Here is a 22,587-nt window from a genome sequence, read left to right on the forward strand (position 1 = left end):
CATTCAGAGTGCGGAGATTGTCAGGACATCCACTCTGACGCAAAGTGACTTCGATCGAGTCGAACCATTGAAACAAAGCCGCAGGGCCTTCTTCGCCAGTGAACTCTTTCGGTCCGCATGCCTTGAACTGTTTGAAGCTAAAAACAGCTGCAGGAGTAGCTTTGGGAGTCTCGGTCCTGGACTCTTCAGATGATTTGCTCATGGTCTCGTATAGCTCACTCACGATCTTAGGAAAACCTTTTCTACTTGCTTAGCGACGAGAGCAGCAAGGCGTTTGTGTCTCTGTTCTTGATGAGTAACTCGTGGGTGACGTGGTCCAGATGATGGTCCAGATGACGACATTGTCTGCAACAGACATCGTCATAGGTCTCAGACACAACATAGTTGAATCTCACCTCACACGTCTAATACTACTAAAGCTCAAGAACACGTATTATCACGTAAGCACATAGGCACATAATCACATATTCACGTAAGCATAGAAGCACATAAGCACGTAAGGCACAGAATCACAGAAGCATATACGCATGTAATCACAAGATGCAGTCAGAATACAGAAACCTATCATTCAAAGCCTGCGCGCATTTGAGAATAGCGATCGCGAATAACATAATGAGTAGTATAGTATAATCGAATAACTTAGCAACCAATATGACGTAAGGTCGTCTCTCATGTAGTAGCGATTTGTCAACGTGGTGTAGTGAGTGTCGTGAGATCAGCGGAAGCAAAAGGCGTTAAATCGAAACCAGTAGTATCTCAAAACGCTAACCACGTAAACACATAAAATCCATATAAAATTGACAAATATCAGAGTCGGCAGTAGCGAGCTCAGAATCGAACACATAAAAATCGAGAAATGGATTGTCTGCGGCTAGATAGACATCGACTAACCAAAGTGATTCGACTATTCACAAGGACTTTTCGTACACTCTTTGGCCTTCGGGACTATGCTCTCATCTCGAATCTGGGCGATCGACACGCATCCTTCCAGTCATATCGTGACTTCAAGTCGTTGGAGTCCGTCGAGACTTTGGTGAGAGTTTTGTAAAACCAAAAATAGGGGTCGGAACAAGTTGTCAAGGTTTGAGTTTCACCCCTATCTTAACAACTTTGTTCCTGCTTTTGATAAAAATGGGGAAGAATTTTGTGTCAAAATACAGATTTCACTCCTGATTTAACGCAAATTCTCCCAGTTATGGATAAAAAGCGGGTTGAACGAGCAATTTAGTCGAGAGTTTGCAGTTTTCACACCTAATCTCGACCTATTCCGCCCTTTCTTCCTGAAATTTAGAGTGCAGCGATAGTGTAACGTGCGCAAGAATAGCAAGGTATAGCAAGTAAGCTCGTACAATACCCATAAGGGTATACACAAGTCGGTCTGTTGGTACCTAACTATAGACTAGGTCGTTTCTAAGACGTCGACCCGGACTAGGTCGAGTCTTGCCTAATTCCCTATAGTTTTGGCTCTGATACCAATCTGTCACACCGCAACCGATGGTGGAATCATCAGGGCGCGGCACTGAGTGAAACAGATTGTCCAGAAGTTTCTATAACAACTATATTTACCAATTATTTAAAGCAACATGTCCCATACCATGTCATAAAAGATAATACAATTATTAAGAAAAGATCTAGTCAAATTGTTCTGTTCCGACAACTCAGATTTTTATTACAGACAACTGTTTATTGTTGACCTAGGTCTTTCCTAGCCTCGATTTCACAGAAAGCTAAGCAAATAAGCATCCTAAGCACCTGTTACATACGTTAAAGTAAAAGTCAATACACATAGTGTAAAGGTTAGCATACAAGTTTAATAGATATAATAGAGTTCGAAATTGTTACGCATAACCAGCACGTACACAGTGTAAAATGAGGCATGTTAGTTATCGACATGAACCTATCGATACCAATGACTGCGAGTTGACTGCCCAAGGCAGTTCGTAATACACACTCACCACAGTGAGCCATGTAACAAATTGTCCTTAACAACCCCTGAGAACAGGTGCCGAGTCCAAACAAATAGTACTACCGTTGCTAAGGCAGGTAGAAAAAATTCCAAGTGTAAACATAACAAACAAGCATTCATTAAGTCACGTATAACATGCGGTAACGGTTAGCGTTTAAAGTATTTCGTAGTGTGATTGATGTGATTTAGAATAAGTAACGTATGTAACACCCAAAAGTGCATAAAGCAAAAAGGGATCGAGTATACTCACAGCGATTGGTGGATTGAAGGGAGCGCTAGAGACTAAAGTTAGCCTGATCAGAATGATATCATAAACGATAAGCGACGCGTAAAACGATACAAGTGTCAGTGGGTTGGACAACAATCCGATCGGATAGTAGTCCGATCGAATAGCCGGTCGTTTGGGTGACAGTCCGCTCGGATGGTCATCCGATCGGGTGACCATCCGAGTGGATTGTTTCTTCCTTTGGGAAGGATGTGTTTGTGTATGATGGCTTGACTTTGAAGTTTTTGTTGTAGCATTTTGAAAACATAGAAGTTTCTCAACCTTTCAGGTCGGTCGGTCGGTCGATCGAACGGTCGTTCGATCGGGCGATAATCCGATTAGTAGGACACCTCAGTGAGAACAAGTTCACAACAGTTTGTCACTCGATCAGATTGTAGTCCGATCGGGTGACAATCCTTTTGTATTGAACATGTTGAAAATTGTTTAAGTGTTGAAGTCTGAACATTACATAGTTGAGTGGTAGTCCGATCGGGTGGTAATCCGATAGGTCAGCACTTCGTTCAATGTTTATCCTTCAAAGTGTTTGAAATAGATGTTAAGTGTGGGACCCAAGGTGTAGTCCGATCGGGTGGCAACCCGATCGGGTGGTAATCCGTTCGGATAGTAGTCCGATCGGACGACACTCTGACCTGGTCGGGCTGATCGTCTTCTTCCTTGGTTGTCTTGGTAGTTTGCAGTTTTATCGAGACGGTGTGACAACGTGTTAGTCAACAGAACCCCATCTTGACCCTAGTGACCCGATTGAACAGGAATCACCCAAGTTCAACCAGTTAACAGGTTCAAGACGGTTGTTCTTGGTTAACCCGAAATCGGTGGTCTCGTGGATAGAATCGAGATCTTGAACCAACACATCAACAAGAAAGTGTAGAAGGTTAGACAAGCTCTGATTCTATCGGTTTTGAGTGCATTGAGTGTAAAAGAGTTGAAAGAAAGTTGGAAAACCATCTTTCAATCCTTTTCACCTTGGATATGTTTAGATCTATGAAAGATCTTCATTTATTTATGTGGAAATCGTTCAGATCTAAGTTGTTCTTGGTGGATTGAGTCCGAAACATGAAGTTCTCAAGAACACCATGATGACATCATCCTAAAACACCTTGAATCTTGATGATTTCACGGTTAAAAGTTAAGATTCAAAAGATAGAAAGGTGTAGGAGTGTGTGTTGATCAAGAAAGTACAAGATTTAGGTTGAAAACTTACAAGATTTGAGAGAAATCGGAGAAAAGAAGCTTAAGTGCGGCTGGTTCGAGCAGAGAGATGTCACTACCAAAAGTAGTAATAAGTGAGGTATTTATAGGGTTTCCCAAAGTGGAAAGGGCTGTTCGATCGGGTGGCAGCCTGATCGAATGGTTGGTCGATCGAGTGGCAGCTCGATCGAGCAGTTGGTCGATCGGCTGGTCGCTTGGTTGGCTAGCCACTTGATTCGAGTGTTTGGTGCGACGAGTTTTGCCGTTTCGATTGCGATTGCGAGCGTTGCGATGCGATGGAGTTTCTCATTTAAATTACTTTTAATCCCAACTACTATATCTAATATACAATCATCCTAACTTGCTTGCGTTCGGCATTTGCGATTGAGTTTCGATTAATCACCACAACATAACATAAATACACATGCACAAGTAACACATAATAGGCACACACACATAAAAACAATATCCAGAACGCGTAATTCGAGTTGCGAGTATGATTGCGATAAGCGATAAAGCGATCAAATATGCGATAAATATCGAATAAACCTCGATTATATATAGGTACTCCACATAATACAAGTAACGTAACGCATAAAATACGAGTCAAAGAAGTCAAAACAGGAATTGAGTAAGGAGAGACATATCGCAATTAGCAATCTTTTCTTCCTTTGACTTCAATCTTGACTTTGACTTTGACTTTCGAAACACGGGGTGTTACAGTGGGGGTTTTGTGCACATTACTACTAATGATTTATCACGTTAGGTGGGCGAGCCTAATTTTGTGATATGTCCACGGTCATAGATACGGTCGAGTGACAACTGAACCAACTAATTAATAGATAGGGGCAAATGTGAAAACTCTTAATGCTGTAAATAATAACAATGTGTTGTTTTGTATAAATTGAATGACTCGCCAGTATTTCCCCGCTGATAAAATCTTTTTTAAACATGTTTCAGGTGATTTACTGTGAATCAGGGAAAAGTGCCGCGTAGTACTACAGCTTGAAGAAAGTGGCTCGGTAAATAAATAAACATGTTTTTCTTTGTAATCGGGGAATTTCCCAGTGAAATTCCTTTATTGTAAATTACGGGGTTTGTCCCGAAATTTCAAATAAAATAATTGGGTATTTTCAGTTTTAACCGATCCTGTTAAAATTTTCGCTGCCAAAATTAAATACCAACACCACGGGTTTTCTGTCCCGCGGCATCCGAACCAGGAAACTGGGTCGGGGGTCGTGACATTGTGCTCTTCGTTTTTAAACAAGTGACCAGATGCTTGTTTGAGGGCTTTCTCAAGTTTTCATTCAGACCATTGCCCTCTTATCTTGTCAACTGCAAATATAAACTCCGGCCCTAGGATGTTCAGAGTGTTTAGAGTGAAAATCCAAAATTCTTTCATGGGATCGTTAATAGCAGGAAGGTCAAAAATCATATTCATGGGTTGGATATTGGTGGAGAGTGGATTACTACTAAACCCTCAAAAATAAAGTAAGAGGTGTTTCAATTTTTTAGGCTGTATACAGGATAAAATATATCCTATTATAAAGATTTTAAAGTAAAGTTCATTTGAATATGAAATCACTTGTATGTTGGATGATGATTAAAAAAGATAAGTTATCATTTTTTTTTTCTGAACGGCAAATTTGGATCATTGATAGACCACTGGAGTATTATCGTGCCACCAATGAAACCACCAATTATATAGTAAGAGATTTTACGATCACCTTATATCCTTGTCGTCCAAGGATTGATCCTTATATTATTTGGATGGTTATGCCTCAGGAAAATATACGAGTGAACCCCAAGGAACCTTATAACATTTTCTCTATAATCTTTTAAAGGTTTTAACCTTTGTTGTTGTTCTTAGACTGCGGGTATGGTGGGGCTTGGGTTGGGCGTGGGTTGGGGCGGGTGCTGACACGTGGAATGGGAGCCCCCCCCCCCCCCCACTACCTGATACGTGTCCGCGGGGTATGGTGGGGCGTGGGTTGGGCTTGGGTTGGGTGCACCGCGTGGCAGGGTAGTTTAAAAAAATATACAAAATTTAAAAAAATCACACAAACATTTATAGAAAAAACATACAACTTCATTAATATTTATAAAATTACATAAACCTAAAAATTACAAAATAAGAAACCTAAAGCGTTAAATAAATTTCAAAAAGGTCGATCTTGTCGAACGTCTTTTTTTCCTTGCCACGGTGGGGGTTGGGATGGACCACCCGGTTGGGGTTTGGGGGTATTTATAGGGGATGTTGGGGTTTGGGTGACCGCTTGGGGTGACCGCTTGGCCAAGCCAACGGTTTGAATTTAAAAATTCAAAACTTTTGGGATGGCCCGCTATGACGTGGCGGGTGAGCCAATGATATTCAGCCAACTAGGATGGCCAAACCGCCTCACGCCCGGCTTGAAACCCATGCCCAAGGGCCACGCCGAAACCCATACCCACCCGGGGTGGTGGCTTGGGCGTTTTCCTCCTACCCACAACCAAACTCCCGCCCCATACCCCGCAGTCTTAGTAGGTCGTTTTTAGTAAAGAACCAGGTTTAAACCCTTGTCATCCATGTAGAGTTGCACACACAAGTGACACAACATGATTTAAAATAGAGATTGTCAAATCAGTATAACCTTTTTAGTACCTTCTTTTTTGTGTTCTTAGAAGGAAAGGTGTATTCACTCATACACACAATTCATCAGTTGCAATAAAAACTAGGACCCACAACTTAGCCTTCTGATAATTATCTAAGACGGAACGGTGTGGGAATCGTCCCCCACCGTCGCCGGATCGTCCCCCTCGTCCCACACCGCCCCCTCCATCTCGTCGCGTCACAAACGGCCTAAAGAAGACGTTTGAGACGAGGCTTGAAGGTTTGAAAAGTGGGCCACCCCCACAATATAATGCCATTGAACGGCTATTTAAAAAAATGAAATTTTTTTAAAATCTATAATCATTTAACCTTTTTTATACACAAATCCTCAAAACATTTATCTTTAAAAAAACCCGTTTACAAAAAACCCTTATCTAAAAAATAGTCAATGTCATCTTCCTCTTCATCGGGTTCGACGGATACTAGGGGAGCCGTACAATATTTTATAAACACTGTGGCACAGGCGGCACAACTTATTTTGGAGGAGGAAGTCTCGTCACAACCACGAAACAGGAACCTGGCCATCACCGAGAAGGTTAGTTATATTTTTATTTTTATATTTTATAGCGTTGTATTATTATTTTTTCATTATATTTCTGTTTTTAATTTATAAAAAGTAAATATGTTGTTTTTATTTTTATAAGTTATATGTGTTACTATATATTACTTGCCACATCGTGTAGGTGCTCACGAAAGATTAGTCGCCGATTACTTTGCCGACGAATTGTTGCCACATCGTATTGTGTATTTTTTTAATTGTAGGTTTTTTATTTTTATTTAGTTTAAATTTATCATTTTACTAAATAAAAAAAATAATAAAAAGGGGGGATGACGGGTAGTCCCCAAAGGATGGTCCCCAATTCAGACTGACGTAACGCCTACGTGATGGATAATCCTCAAAGAAACTACCCTGGCCACACCCCATAGTCTAATAAGATCCAACGGGCAAAAACTCCACTTCCTCAAAAGCACCCAAATGTTCTTCACATGTATACAAATAATTTAACATAGCTTTATGAACGAGTATTTTACAAGTTTGTATTTTTTTATATAACAAGTGACGCATATGGATAAGTAAATTAAATCACGTTATCGTTAACACAAGACGTGTTACAAAAAAATATAACAAATTACTAAGATTGTTAAATGGATGTGTTTATTGGTTTTCGGGTCAAACTCAAGATGGATCTGAACACAATACGAAAGCGAAATCGTGTTAGACAAATGAACTAGAGCACGATATGAGTTTTCTCAGGTTGACACGAACATGACCTATTTAACTTTAAATTTTATTTATTTTTGTTTAGCATATTTTTAGAAAGGATAGAATGTGTTCTTTTAACAATTTTTTTACACTTAAATATTACCTAATCTTGTATTTACGAGAATTTAAACTCACACAACTTTTGTAAGAGACATACACCATACCATTAGATTGTATATTATTGTTTTGCATATTAATACCGGAACATAATAACTTTACAAGCAAAATTACAAATGTTTATAAAATAATCACGTTTTAGTTTTGGCATGAATGCACCACTAGCTTAAGGTTTAACACAAGACACATTTAAAAGAAGTATATAGAAACAAACGGTTAAACTATTTAACCCAATAATCCATTAGATCCATCTTTTAAATAAAGATAGAGTACAAGTTTTGTTCTTTATGTTTACATCAAATTTCAGGCGTTGTTCTTTTGGCCAAAAGTTGACAGGCGCTGTCCTTTTGGCCAAAAGTTGACAGGCGTTGTCCTTTACCTTTCAAAATATTGCACGTTTTGTCCTTTAGGCCAAACTCAGTTAGAATTTTTGGTTAAATATCATCTCTTCAGTGACTATTGTGTAAAAAACTTATGTTTAGGGACTAGTTTATAAATTAAAACACTTAATTATTTGTTTATATATGTTTTATAAAAGTTAATTATAGCCTTTCTTACTCCATCTCTATCTACTCTACTACCAACAGCCACCACTACCATATGTCGGCTACCACCAACGGCCACCACTACCACATGTCGGCTACCACTACCCCTCGAAGAAACAATAACCCCGAAACTTGAACCAAAAACAATCAAATTCATTGTTCAGAGTCACAAAAACTGTTCAAATTGCTCATCCCACCACCACTCTCTCTCTATCTTCCTCATCGTCTCTCTATCTTCTTCACCGTCTCTTTCTCTAAGCCTGCCACCACCACCACAAAATCAAACCAAACGAAAATCCTAACTCACCAGCAAGAGTTGAAACCAGTCAAACCTGCCACCACCACAAAATCGAAGGGGATTTAGAACTTTACTTGTCGCCGTCATTCAAACCACCCTAGATGGAAAACCTGAAATCGGTGTCGGATCTAGTTAGAGGTTAGATCATACTTGGATTTAAAACTTCTGGATCGAAGTGTTACGACTGGGTCAGAGTTTCAATATGCTTCAAAGTATCAACTGTTCTGTATGAGGGGTTTTTTTGGCCACTCATTCTTTTTTTTTTTTTTGGTTGTGGTGGTGACTAGTGGCGGTTGGTGGTGGGTTAGGGTTCATACAACAGGGTAAGGTGTTGGTGACGATCTGGCGGGGTGGTCTTTAGATTAGTGGGTAGGGTGCTGGCGGTGGTTGTAGGTGGTGATGGTATGGTTGATGGTTATCTTCAGAGTAGTGGGTAGGGTGTTGGTAGTGGTAGGTGATAGAAGAGGTTGAGGGAGAAAGGGATGAGAGTAAAAAACGGTTTCAATGATTAATTATAAATAGAGTTTTTTACAAACTAGTCCCTAAACTTTTGTTTTTTACACAATAGTATCTGAAGAGATGAAATGACAACAATGCCCTCATGTGCAAGGCACATGACCAGATTTAACCAAAAATTCTAACTGGGTTTGGCCTAAAGGACAAAATGTGTAAGATTTTGAAAGGTAAAGGACAGTGCCTGTCAACTTTTGGCCAAAAGGACAGCGCATGAAATTTGATGTAAATAAAGGACAAAACTTGTAATTTACTCATAAAGATATTTGTAGGTTTAACTAGGGATTGGTTACAGTACAAATCATATTTATCTTACAAACTGTAAGAAAAGATTCTAGCACTTAAAAAAAGTTAAATTAGCACATACTAAAACAATACATACATAAAAGTAGTACTTTTGAATTATATTAGCACATGAAATTAATCAAGATAATTGATTTTAGCACATATGTAAATGATATCAGCATTTTTCTTTATTAGTATATTGAAAACAAAAGAAAGATTCAAATAAAGAATTAATTGCTTGTTAGCATAATTATAGAAAATTCAATATAATTAATATTATTTAGGTTATTATTTTACCATTTCTCTATAACTGATTCGATGTCACATGACACTTTTTAAATGGTTCTTACAGTTTGTATACGAAATGAGGTTTGTATTTGATCCTACTTCGGTTTAACTAAAAACTAACCCAAACACATTAAAATAAAAATATTATAAATAAGTAACATATTTGTTGTACCCTTGGCTTTGAGAGTTTTTCAAAAAAAAAAAAAAAAAATTCCTTTCTAACTCTAAAGTTTCAATCTCTGGTAATTTAACCTCTTTGGTTAATTTGATTTTTCACTTTAATTCAAAAGTTTTCATATTTTGCAATTTAACCCTTTTGATTTTTTTTTTACTTTTAAGTCAAATCTTTTTATCTTTTACAATTTAACCCCAATACTTTTTTACTTTCAACTTTGGTGTAACGCCCTGTGTTTTGTACTTCTATTTATAGCTTGTCTTACTCGTGTTGCTAATTTTGGAAGCTTTGTATCATTGTACTCGTTCCTTCTAGTACTCGTTGTAAACTTGAGATTTTGATCATGAATGAAAACTTGCATTTCCTTGTTACATACTATACATACACCATAATACGATTAATCATGAGATCATTTGATACTTCTTTGTGATACTTACAAACATATGTTGAACTTGTAAATATGTGACATATACTTGTCACTTACAAACATGTTACATACTTGTACATTACACTTTTTACCTAGTTAAATCATGTTTTATTTCATATTTCACCTTATTACAAGTTAGGGGAAACATTGTTGCATATTATTACACAACTTAACTAACAAAATTACTCATTATAATGTTTTAAAAAAATAAAAAAATAAAGAAACATGGCAGCCCAAATTCAGCAAAATTCAGCCCCATATAGTTGGGTTTTGTGGGCTAGTTTCAAGGTGTAACCCCTTCTAAACACTTCCAAAGCCCAACCCATTGAAACCCTAATCCTTCCCCCTATAAATACCACTATTAACCAGCCTCCCTACCACTTTTGCAACACTAAAAACTCTCAAAACATCCTCCAAACCGTAGCTGAAAGCAAAGGTTCGAGTAGATTGACACCCCTTCACGAAAATGAGCATAACTCACTCAATTCTTATCCGATTCACTCGATTCTTTTTCCTACTTGCTTGTATAATCATGGGGTTCGATTCCTAGACTTCTCCTTGGAGAAATCAGACCTGGAATTGCTCCGAAATTGACCAAAAACTTTCTGTTTTGTTTCAAACTTATGCAAACTTCATCTAACTTGTGTGAAACACATCTCAAACCAATGTCCTAATGCTTACAACCCCTCTTATGGTTGGTTAAGCTTAAAAACATGGTTGAGACATCTAAATCAGAGGTTAAAACCTCATAAACTTTCTGTTTTTAATTAGGGTTTTACCCACAAGTAATGTTCAAGTGTGAAACTTGTTGAATGTGTGATGGTTGGATTAGCTTGGGCTATCCTTCATAAGAATCCACTCATTACTTGATGTTTTGCTATAGATTAGTTGTTGTTAATACCTTGATACTTGTATGTTCATGACCCTCCTTGTTGTTTATAACAACAAGTGTAGTGGTGAACAATAGAGGTGCCTAAATGGAAGCTTGTTCTTCCTACCTCATGTATGTATTCTATGACACAAAGAGGTACCTAAATGGAGACATTAATCTCCTACCTCATGCTTGAATCTTAAGACTTGTAAACTATATAATATCTAAGTTATTCTATATGTATACATCTAAGTAACTAAGACTTGATGATGACTTAATAGTTATTTGTTAAGTGGACGTTACATCATCTATGACCATGCCCTTGTTACGACTCTAATGGATCTTAGAATCCATGAAATCATACCAACTCTTTTGAGTTTCAATAGTGTCAAGAACAAGAGTTATGTGTACAAGATGATTATTTTCACCTATGTTACTTTCTATATTTTAAAAACCCCGAATCTATAATCTTCCGTTATACGCCAAACTCACACACCTACGTTTCCTTGTGTAGAAGGACAAGGTGCTCCGAACTAATTCATCCACAAACTTGCTCTCGGAACTTCAAGTCACCACTTGTAAACCGTGAGTATACTCGTACTTCCCCCTTTTTTTTTACTTTTACCACTTTTGGGGTGTAACATGTTTACCTATTGAAAAACTTACACATGAACACTTTGTTAAACACATGAACGTTCCTATAACATGCTTGTATACGTGATGACTTGATACTTTAAACTTGGGTTATTCTTATGTGTTGAACTTATCATTAACTTCGTACGAGCCAAACCTTGACATATGTAGCGCTATAGGATTAACGACCCGCCCGTAAACTTGAGGTTATGTCTTGAGCATATTGCGTTTTCTTGGTTTGATATGTTAGACACATGCCATATTTAATGTTTATCTTGAATCATATGCTTGCCATGAGGAATTGTTCACACTTTTTATCTTATGCTATGTACGTACCAAACTTGTATACTCGCCTTTGCTTTTGCATTGAATTGTATTTTTAATCATGTTACAGGTTGATGATGATCAAATGAAAACGGATAGCAAAGATGCCTAAATACTCACTTAGACGTTTAGGTTTAAAGTGTTGTATCAATTTTGTTTATGTTATGTTGAACAATGTTGTTATTTGCTTTTCTTGTAATGTTTTGACATTTATTTTGGAAATGAAATTTGGATTATTAAATTATTGTCACAAATAGCGTTATGATGTCTCGAGCAATCTTCACACTTCGTCTCATCCCGATGTTTCCGCCATTGGTTGGGGTGTGACAGATTGGTATCAGAGCCATAACTATAGGGAATTAGGAAAATTGCCATGCTTTTGCCCTAGTCTATAGTTTTAGGAACTTTGTCTCTTATTTGTTGTTTAAAACATTTGTGCTCTATCTTACATGCTTCCTAGCTACACTTCTTGTTAATAAATTTATGTGCCTTTCCTAAGGCAAACACAAATACACTTATGCTATATTTTTATATATTCTTGATACATTATCGAGACGAATTTACCAAAATAGGCGTGAAACCCACAATTTGGTAAACGACTCTCACTCTACCTTTAATCTATTTTTGCACGAAATTTCACCATTAAGCTAGGAGTGACATCCACAACTTAATGGTAATTTCCATTTCAACTCTAGTGGACCCTTGTCAAAGTGTCAAATTTTATTTTGGCCGACAAGTACCAACCACATTTAGGGTACGAAATCGTCAAGTTAGGGGTGAAACCCGCATCTTGTCGATTAAGTCCCATTCCTTGATTTTTATTCTCGCCAAAGTCCCGAATGTTCCAATCATTTAGAGATGTGTAGTAACCGGAAGGGTAAGATACCGTTAATCGCTTCTCGACGAGAGTATCTTACTTATAGGCCAAAGCACAATATCTCTAAATCGAAAGGACTTTCGACCCACTTTGGAATTGTCGACGTTTCTCTACCCGAAACATTCCTATGTTTTATTGAGCCTCTCTTTTATGTATCTCAATTTATATGTGATTTTATACTTGAACGTTCATTCATTTCGAAATGTCGTTTTAATCATGTCGCACATTATCGCAATCACAACCAATAATAATTCTCATGAACCAACTAAATTTATATTTTCCTATTCGCAACTTATGTGCTATACATGTTGAATGTGTGTTGGGAACCTATGCTTTATGTGAACTTTACTTGGTACTTGAACATCTACTTGCGTTGCATACACGAACCTTGTTTTCAATTAATGATCAAAGTCTCATCCTTTCCCTTCTCTTTCAAATCTTTTAGATGTCTTCTAGTTCATCCAAGAGACAAAGGTCAAAGAAGGGTTCGACCTCCTCCGCCATGTCCCAAAAGGATTGTATGAAGTTTATGGCTAAACAATTTGCAAAGGTCCTACCCGACATTGTTAGCAAGATCCAAACCGATTCACCCCATGGTTCGGTCGACTCAAAGGCCGACAAACCCAAATCGACCTTCCAATTTAAGCACTTCATGGCTTGTAAACCCTTAGAATTTACCGGCAAGAATGGCGCTACCGCCATGATGAACTGGTTTGATGCCATCGAGCTTACCTTCTTGCAAAGTGGTTGCCCTGACGAACTAAGAACCTTGAATGCAACCGGTGTGTTTCGTGAAAAGGCACTTGAGTGGTGGACAACTGAGCGTAACAAGAGAGGAAACGAGGTCGCACACGCTATGCCGTGGGACGATCTCAAACAACTTATGAAGGATCACTTTTGTCCCCCTCACGAACTCCAAAAGTTGGAAAATGAATTCTGGAACCTCACGCAAAAAGGGAGTGACATGGATGGTTTGATTACACGCTTCAAACAGCTTAGTGTTCTATGCCCTGGTCAAGTAGAAACCGCCCCCAAAACCGTGGCCAAGTTCATTCGTTGTGTTGCACCTTCCTTAACAAACCATCTTGCATCTGCCAACCCTCAAACCATTGAAGACGCGTACCGCATAGCTACCGAACTTAACAACAATTGTGTTCTTCATGGAACCTTTGACAAGGTTTCAACAAAGAATGCGCACCAAGCCACCATTGACTCTCCTAATGAGTCTAAACCCTCCCAGCAATCTAAGAGAAACCAAGGCAAGAAGCGGAAGGCTTCAAGCCAAAACTGCGCGGTCGTCACTCCGCCAAACCCACAACCCCTTCAAACTGTGCTTGCTTTCAATGGTGAACGCAAGGTTTATACTGGAACGCACCCAAAGTGCGACAAATGCCGATATCATCACCCCCCAAACGCTCATTGTCGAAAGTGTGACAAGTGTGGCCGGTATGGGCATCTCTCGCCATACTGTCGTATCCCCCCACAGGCCTACCAAAACCAAGCTCTTTTGGCTCCAAATCAAGTCGCTCCTGTGCGAGCATGCTTCACGTGTGGTGATACCAACCACATGGCCAATGTGTGTCCTCAACGATATCAACCACAACAACCTCGACAGCAACAGCAACAACCACAGCCACAACCCCAACAACAACAACAACAGGTTCAAGAACCCGCTAGGGGTCGAGCTTTCCTTCTCACCACAGCTCAGGCTCAAAATGCAAACGACGTCATCACTGGTACGTTTCTCATTAACCATGTCTATGCTTCATGCCTATTTGATACTGGTGCCGATAAAAGTTTTGTGTCGTTAGAATTCGAGTCTTTGCTCAAGTGTAAACGCTCTAAGTTGCCAAAATCTTTCGCTGTCGAAGTTGCTAATGGTAAAACCGTCAATGTCAATTCTGTTCTCTCCAATTGTTCTCTAATCCTTAACGATCATACGTTCTCAATCGATCTCATACCTATGCAAATGGGTAGTTTCGACGTCATAGTAGGTATGGACTGGCTTGGGCGAGTTCGTGCTGAAGTTGTCTGTTCTGAGAAGTTTATTCGCTTGCCTCTTCCAAATGGTGATTCTCTACACGTCTATGGTGAAAAGCCTTCTCAAGGCCTTAAGCTTATGTCATGTATCAAGGCAAACAAGTGCTTACGCAAGGGTACCTTCGCCTTTCTCGCCCACATCGTGGAAAAGAAGGATAAAGGCCCAAGCATAAGTGACGTTCCTGTTGTACGTGACTTTCCGGATGTATTTCCCGAAGACCTTCCTGGTCCTCCTCCTGCTCGTTCTGTCGATTTTCGCATCGATTTAGTGCCTGGCGCTACGCCTGTCGCTAAGTCCCCCTATCGTTTAGCACCCTCTGAGATGCAAGAGCTCTCGAGTCAACTTCAAGAGCTTCTTAACAAAGGCTTCATACGCCCTAGTACTTCTCCTTGGGGCGCTCCCGTGTTGTTCGTCAAGAAGAAAGATGGATCCTTTCGTATGTGTATTGACTATCGTGAGCTCAACAAGCTTACTATCAAGAATCGATACCCTCTTCCTCGCATTGATGACCTCTTCGATCAATTGCAAGGCGCAACCTGCTTTTCAAAGATCGATCTTCGTTCTGGGTATCATCAACTTCGAGTACTCGAAGAAGATGTGCCTAAAACCGCCTTTCGTACGCGTTATGGTCATTATGAGTTCGTGGTCATGCCCTTTGGTTTGACCAACGCACCTGCTGTCTTTATGGACTTAGTGAACCGCGTGTGCAAAGCATACTTGGACCGTTTTGTGATCGTCTTCATCGACGATATCCTCATCTATTCCAAGACGCAAGCAGAGCATGAGCAACACTTGCGCCTTATTCTTGAACTCCTTCGTACTGAACACCTATATGCCAAATTCTCCAAGTGTGAATTTTGGTTACAAGAAGTTCAATTCCTTGGTCACACTGTCAACAAACTTGGTATTCACGTTGATCCCGCAAAAATCGAAGCTGTGAAAAATTGGGTCGCACCTAAATCTCCGTCCGAAATCCGTTCGTTTCTTGGTCTTGCTGGTTACTATCGTCGTTTTATCTCCAACTTTTCGAAAATCGCTGTTCCTTTGACCTCCTTGACTCAAAAAGAGAGACCTTTTGTTTGGGGTCCCGAACAAGAGGAGTCTTTTCAAACGCTCAAGGACATGCTTTGCAATGCTCCTATCCTAACGCTTCCTAATGGTAACGATGATTTCGTTGTGTATTGCGACGCTTCAAACCTTGGTCTTGGTTGTGTCCTTATGCAACGTGACAAAGTTATCGCTTACGCATCGAGGCAACTCAAAATTCATGAGAAAAACTATACTACTCACGACCTTGAACTTGGTGCGGTCGTTTTTGCATTGAAGATTTGGCGACACTACCTTTATGGTACTAAATGTGTAGTCTTCACCGACCATAAGAGCCTTCAACACATCTTCAATCAAAAGGAACTAAACATGCGTCAACGTCGTTGGGTGGAATTGTTAAACGACTATGATTGCGAAATCAAATACCACCCGGGTAAGGCGAATGTAGTAGCCGACGCCCTTAGTCGTAAAACTCACGTCCAAAGTATCCGTTGTTTCCAACTCGTCCACGATCTTCAAAATCGCATACGTAACGCCCAGTATACATCCGTTAATGAGGGTAACCTCTACAACGAAATGCAATGTGGTGCTGAGAATAGTCTCGTGTCCAAACCCGATGGTATTCTATACTATCTCAATCGCATCTGGATTCCCAATCGTGACGATCTTCGCAATTTCCTGATGAAGGAGACCCATAACACGAAATATTCTATTCACCCTGGTGCTGATAAGATGTACCATGATATGCGTACTTCCTATTGGTGGCCTGGAATGAAGAAGGATATAGCCACCTTCGTTTCTAAATGTCTTACGTGTTCCAAAGTAAAAGCCGAACATCAACGTCCCTCTGGCTTGCTCGAACAACCAATAATTCCCGTTTGGAAGTGGGAGAGCATTGCCATGGATTTCATCACTAGGCTTCCTCGCACTACAGCTGGTCATGACAGCATATGGGTCGACGTTGACCGATTGACCAAATCAGCTCACTTCCTCCCCATTCGTGAAGACTTCAAAGTCGAGAAATTGGCTAAGGTCTACATGAAGGAAATCATCTGTCGTCACGGGACGCCCATTGATATCATTTCTGATCGTGATGCTCGTTTTACGTCTCGTCTTTGGGAAACTTTTCAATCTGCTATGGGTACTAAGCTTAACCTTAGCACCGCCTTCCATCCTCAGACTGACGGTCAAACCGAGCGTACTATCCAAACCTTAGAGGATATGCTTCGTTCATGCGTAATAGATTTTGGTGGCAACTGGGATTCATACTTGCCCTTGGCTGAATTCTCGTACAATAACAGCTATCACACGAGTATCCAAATGGCTCCTTTCGAAGCATTGTATGGTCGCAAGTGCCGTTCGCCTAATTCTTGGCACGAGATTGGTCAAGCCCAAATCACCGGTCCCGAGCTTATACAAGAGGCTACGGACAAGATTTTATAGGTTCGAGACAACTTATTGAAAGCCAGGAACCGACAGAAGAGTTACGCTGACAAAGGACGCAAACCTATGGAATTCGAGACAGGTGACAACGTGCTTCTCAAGGTATCCCCTTGGAAAGGCGTGGTTCGATTTGGCAAGAAAGGGAAACTCGCACCTCGCTACGTTGGTCCTTTCAAGATTCTCGAAAGGATTGGCAAGGTTGCGTATAGACTGGACCTGCCTGAAGGACTCAGCAATGTACACCCTGTCTTCCATGTGTCCAACTTAAAGAAATGTCTAGCTGACGAAGGACTCCACGTTCCTCTCGAAGACCTGCAAGTCAACGAAACGCTTCATTTTGTGGAAAAACCGGTCGAAATCGTGGACCAAGGAACCAAGCAATTGAGGCGCAGTCGAATTCCTATTGTCAAAGTTCGATGGGAAGGAAAACGTGGCGCTGAATTTACTTGGGAGCTCGAAAGCGAAATGAAATCGAAATATCCTCATCTTTTCCCTGAGTCTTCCTAAATTTCGGGACGAAATTTCCTAAAGGAGGGGAGACTGTAACGCCCTGTGTTTTGTACTTTCTATTTATAGCTTGTCTTACTCGTGTTGCTAATTTTGGAAGCTTTGTATCATTGTACTCGTTCCTTCTAGTACTCGTTGTAAACTCGAGATTTTGATCATGAATGAAAACTTGCATTTCCTTGTTACATACTATACATACACCATAATACGATTAATCATGAGATCATTTGATACTTCTTTGTGATACTTACAAACATATGTTGAACTTGTAAATATGTGACATATACTTGTCACTTACAAACATGTTACATACTTGTACATTACACTTTTTACCTAGTTAAATCATGTTTTATTTCATATTTCACCTTATTACAAGTTAGGGGAAACATTGTTGCATATTATTACACAACTTAACTAACAAAATTACTCATTATAATGTTTTAAAAAAATAAAAAAATAAAGAAACATGGCAGCCCAAATTCAGCAAAATTCAGCCCCATATAGTTGGGTTTTGTGGGCTAGTTTCAAGGTGTAACCCCTTCTAAACACTTCCAAAGCCCAACCCATTGAAACCCTAATCCTTCCCCCTATAAATACCACTTATAACCAGCCTCCCTACCACTTTTGCAACACTAAAAACTCTCAAAACATCCTCCAAACCGTAGCTGAAAGCAAAGGTTCGAGTAGATTGACACCCCTTCACGAAAATGAGCATAACTCACTCAATTCTTATCCGATTCACTCGATTCTTTTTCCTACTTGCTTGTATAATCATGGGGTTCGATTCCTAGACTTCTCCTTGGAGAAATCAGACCTGGAATTGCTCCGAAATTGACCAAAAACTTTCTGTTTTGTTTCAAACTTATGCAAACTTCATCTAACTTGTGTGAAACACATCTCAAACCAATGTCCTAATGCTTACAACCCCTCTTATGGTTGGTTAAGCTTAAAAACATGGTTGAGACATCTAAATCAGAGGTTAAAACCTCATAAACTTTCTGCTTTTAATTAGGGTTTTACCCACAAGTAATGTTCAAGTGTGAAACTTGTTGAATGTGTGATGGTTGGATTAGCTTGGGCTATCCTTCATAAGAATCCACTCATTACTTGATGTTTTGCTATAGATTAGTTGTTGTTAATACCTTGATACTTGTATGTTCATGACCCTCCTTGTTGTTTATAACAACAAGTGTAGTGGTGAACAATAGAGGTGCCTAAATGGAAGCTTGTTCTTCCTACCTCATGTATGTATTCTATGACACAAAGAGGTACCTAAATGGAGACATTAATCTCCTACCTCATGCTTGAATCTTAAGACTTGTAAACTATATAATATCTAAGTTATTCTATATGTATACATCTAAGTAACTAAGACTTGATGATGACTTAATAGTTATTTGTTAAGTGGACGTTACATCATCTATGACCATGCCCTTGTTACGACTCTAATGGATCTTAGAATCCATGAAATCATACCAACTCTTTTGAGTTTCAATAGTGTCAAGAACAAGAGTTATGTGTACAAGATGATTATTTTCACCTATGTTACTTTCTATATTTTAAAAACCCCGAATCTATAATCTTCCGTTATACGCCAAACTCACACACCTACGTTTCCTTGTGTAGAAGGACAAGGTGCTCCGAACTAATTCATCCACAAACTTGCTCTCGGAACTTCAAGTCACCACTTGTAAACCGTGAGTATACTCGTACTTCCCCCTTTTTTTTTACTTTTACCACTTTTGGGGTGTAACATGTTTACCTATTGAAAAACTTACACATGAACACTTTGTTAAACACATGAACGTTCCTATAACATGCTTGTATACGTGATGACTTGATACTTTAAACTTGGGTTATTCTTATGTGTTGAACTTATCATTAACTTCGTACGAGCCAAACCTTGACATATGTAGCGCTATAGGATTAACGACCCGCCCGTAAACTTGAGGTTATGTCTTGAGCATATTGCGTTTTCTTGGTTTGATATGTTAGACACATGCCATATTTAATGTTTATCTTGAATCATATGCTTGCCATGAGGAATTGTTCACACTTTTTATCTTATGCTATGTACGTACCAAACTTGTATACTCGCCTTTGCTTTTGCATTGAATTGTATTTTTAATCATGTTACAGGTTGATGATGATCAAATGAAAACGGATAGCAAAGATGCCTAAATACTCACTTAGACGTTTAGGTTTAAAGTGTTGTATCAATTTTGTTTATGTTATGTTGAACAATGTTGTTATTTGCTTTTCTTGTAATGTTTTGACATTTATTTTGGAAATGAAATTTGGATTATTAAATTATTGTCACAAATAGCGTTATGATGTCTCGAGCAATCTTCACACTTCGTCTCATCCCGATGTTTCCGCCATTGGTTGGGGTGTGACATTTGGTCCCTCCACTATCAATCATTTTGTTAATTAATGTAATTTAGGGTGAAAATATAGTGGAATGGATGTGAATGCTCTAGTCCTCCACTATCAATCATTTTGTTAATTAATGTAATTTTGCGTCCCTGTGGTATGTCCTAAACATCAACCTGAGCCCCTAAATTAAATTTTTGGTTTTTTGAGTCCCTGACTTTATAAATTCATAACAGTATGAGTCTCTGCCGTCAGTTTTACCGTTTGACAGTTGTGAAAAGTCCATAATACCCCCCACCCTTAATATCTACACTTAATAAATTCATAACCAGTTTCATTATCATCATCAAATAGCGAGCTCTCCCAACTCCCAAGATCATCATCATCATCTTCGACAGATTATCTTCATCATCTTCATCGATCATCATCATCATCATCTTCAACAGATCATCTTCATCATCTTCATCGAACATCTTCATCATCGAACATCTTCATCATCGAACAGATCAGGTTCATCTTCATCCTCATATTGATTTTTGGTTTGGTTCGATGATTTGAATGTGTTTATATTGTGAAAAAACAGAGGGTTGATTCTGGGTTTGATTTTGGGTTCCATTCGATGATTTTTGGTTGATTTTGGAAAAAAACAGAGGGTTGATTTTGGGTTCCATTCGATGATTTTGGGTATGATTTTGGGTTCCATTCGATGATTTTGGGTTCCATTCGATGATTTTGGGTTGATTTTGAAAAAACTGAGGGTTGATTTTGGGTCCCATTCGATGATTTTGGGTTTATTTTGAAAAAACAGAGGGTTGATTTTGGGTTTGATGTATCAACAGAGGTTTTGAATGTGGGTTTGAATGTGTTTTGGTTTTGATTCTTGTGGGTTTAGGGTATCAAAACAGAGGGTTGAATGTGGGTTTGAATGTGTTTTGGTTTTGATTCTTGTGGGTTTAGGGTATCAAAACAGAGGGTTTGAATGTGGGTTTGGATGTGTTTTGGTTTTGATTCTTGTGGGTTTGAATGTGGGGTTGATGTGTTTTGGTTTTGATTTTTGGTTTAAATGTGTTAGGGTATCAAAACAGAGGGTTTGAATGTGGGTTTGAATGTGTTTTGGTTTTGATTCTCATTTGAATGTGTTTTGTTGTATCGGATCAGTTTCGGATTGAATGTGTTCCTCATTTGAATGTGTTTTGTTGTACAGAATGGCTGCGGATGTAAAGATACGCAAAACACCAACTACGAAGGCGAGAACACTTGACAACCTCCTAGAAGATGGTGCGGTGCACATAAGGAAGTAATTGATATGAATGAATATAACCCAAGTGTAGGTCTTCGATTTTCCTTGAAATTCCAGAGCTCGCTAATTACATATCTACCACTTGGGTTATATTCATTCATATGAATGAATATGAATGAATATAACCCAAGTGGCAGATATGTAATTACCTACACTGAGGTTATATTCATTCATATCTGCTACATTCCGAAGTGCACCAGTCAGTAAAGATCCACAATTGCTTGTGGATCTTTGACGTTTTGTCTCTGTATTGTATGTTACGGTCTTTTGTTATCGAGTCTATAAGTTCCGTCAAGTCTACGAAGTTGGTATGACGTTGAAGGGGTATGGTCCCAGATCTCGAGTCAGCATCGACCGCGAGTGACCATTACCCTTATCAAAACCCCCATTAGCTAACAACCTACTTATGTCCGTGCGGGAACGCATCGACACAGTGGTTGAATCCAACCTGTCCAGTGATGGAGGAGGACTTACCTGGAATATTAGAACGGTAGAGTGATGCGGCATAGCATCACATCTGGTGTATGAAAACGGAAGTATTCATAGCAATGCGGCCTGGCACCGCGTCCAGTGAACACTTCTATCAATACAAGGAAGCTAGACAAAAGCAACAGTCACCACAGGCGACGATGCGGCTGGCACCGCGTCTCGCGTATTTCTTGATCACAAGCAAGGGACGCGGTAACATCAGATGTTACCGTAGGCAGCGATGCGGCTCGCACCGCATCCTATACGCCCAACAAGTGGGACTGACACCACAGTGCAAGTAACACCAATGACAGTCATCTGTCAGGGCTACGTAAGTAACAGACTGACGTGGCGTAACCTCCGCACCCGACAAGCCTGACACACCTGCAAAGGTGCAGCACGTCGTCAGTCTGTCCATCATCCTCCTCCTTCACTCCTCGGCTATAAATACCAACCCCAAACCAGGTTTGAGGTATCTCTTCACAACTCTCTCACTACTACTACTATCATACTTTGCTTCCCAAGCAGATTACTGATTCTCACGCCGGAGAGTGGTAACAAGGAGCACCCCCCACCCCATCCTCCTTGTTACGAGTCACAGTTTGTTTCCTTGTGCAGGAGATCAACCCACCAGTGATCCAGCCAGCGATCCTCGAGAGGAAGGGATTAACCCTTCTTGACGAGATCAGTGTGTTAACCCT

Source organism: Helianthus annuus, chromosome 15 (genome assembly GCF_002127325.2).
Source record: "Helianthus annuus cultivar XRQ/B chromosome 15, HanXRQr2.0-SUNRISE, whole genome shotgun sequence".
Taxonomy (NCBI): domain Eukaryota; kingdom Viridiplantae; phylum Streptophyta; class Magnoliopsida; order Asterales; family Asteraceae; genus Helianthus; species Helianthus annuus.